Genomic DNA, 1,468 nt, shown 5'->3' with positions numbered 1-1,468 from the left:
AACGACGAAATGTATATATCAAGTTTAACATTGATTGCATCAAACCTGCCTCTATCATACGACAAAACTATTCTTGAACGAGGCCTACTCATTTCTGTCTTTTTACCCTCTATGGTAGCCGCAAGGACATTGTGATCACTTATTCCTGCAGTTAAAATACCCGACTTCAAGTAATTTTTACGATTCATAAAAAGCACGCCCAGGACACTACTACTTGCCGAACTTAGTAGTGTTGGAAAATTAACAAACTGAAAAAGGTCATAAACTCTCTAAGCTCCAAAAAAGCAGAATGAAGTTCTGACCGACTATTTTCAACAGGACAAAGAATGCACCATTAACCATAAGGCATGTTGAAATCCACTGCTAGCATAAATATTTCCGAGGAAAGAGCTGACAGACGTTTGGACAAACTAAGCAAAGGTAACACACTAGAGCTACCACAAGGCCGATAAAACCCAGAACTAAATTTTTCCCTTGAGAAAACGTTATTCTACACCATACCGATTCGCAGTTGCCATCTACGCTTCGTATTTGTACGCTTGGTATGCCGTCTCGAACCAGAATGAACACACCCCCCACGGTACGCATTACGGTCTTTGCGGTAGGCTGTGTAACCAGTTTGAGAAACTTCATTATCTGAAATATGTTCATCTTACCAAAATTCATTTTCAAAAACAACGTGGGGTTGCGAAATTCGAATTAGGGTATCAAACTCGTAAGCCTTACTGTTTAAACTTCGGCAAGTGACAACAATAATTGACAGGGTCTTGCGAAGTGTCTTTTTGCGCAGCGCTATTGCGCCCACCAACCGCTATTGAGCGCATTATTTCATTGAGTCACTTGTGCTGTCATACACGAACGATTTAGTTTCGATTTTAGCCTCCATTCTGCCCCGGCTGTATTTAATTGTAACCTTCGCGTCAATTTTCTTACCGTGTTGCAGTAACTTTTGCTTTGCTGGCGAGCTATTTTAGAATAATGTTAACCAATAGAAAAACCCGTTCTTCTTAGTTTTGAAGCAGCAGATATAACTGCTTGGTGTTCTTGATACACACAATCTTCACAATAACTGGCAGAGATTTCTCGCCCCCGACCGTGCCTATTCGGAGGGCACGCTCAAATGCGGAGGCGGACATTGTTACACCTAACTATTCTGAACACAAATCAATCACTTTCTTTTCAGATTCGCCCCATGTGTTCTTACCCCAGTCACTGTTACACCTTACTTTTCTGCACACAAACCAATCCCTTTCTTTTCCTTTTCTTCACACGTTTTCTTACCACCATCAGACAAACCAAAGAACAAAAGATTGTTTCTACGCGACCGGTTTTCTATATCATTCTGATTCAATAAAACGTTTCTCATGCTGTCAACAAGCTGGCTGTGTTGAGGAGATAGCTATGTTCTTCCCGCGCTTGATGATGCAGTAGGCAAAGCTCCTGCTAACCTTTCGATTTTGCTATGGAG

Source organism: Haemaphysalis longicornis, unplaced genomic scaffold, assembly GCF_048455015.1.
Source record: "Haemaphysalis longicornis isolate Haplotype H1 unplaced genomic scaffold, Haemaphysalis longicornis Haplotype H1 scaffold_10, whole genome shotgun sequence".
Lineage (NCBI taxonomy): Eukaryota > Metazoa > Arthropoda > Arachnida > Ixodida > Ixodidae > Haemaphysalis > Haemaphysalis longicornis.
This window is presented reverse-complemented; position numbering follows the sequence as displayed.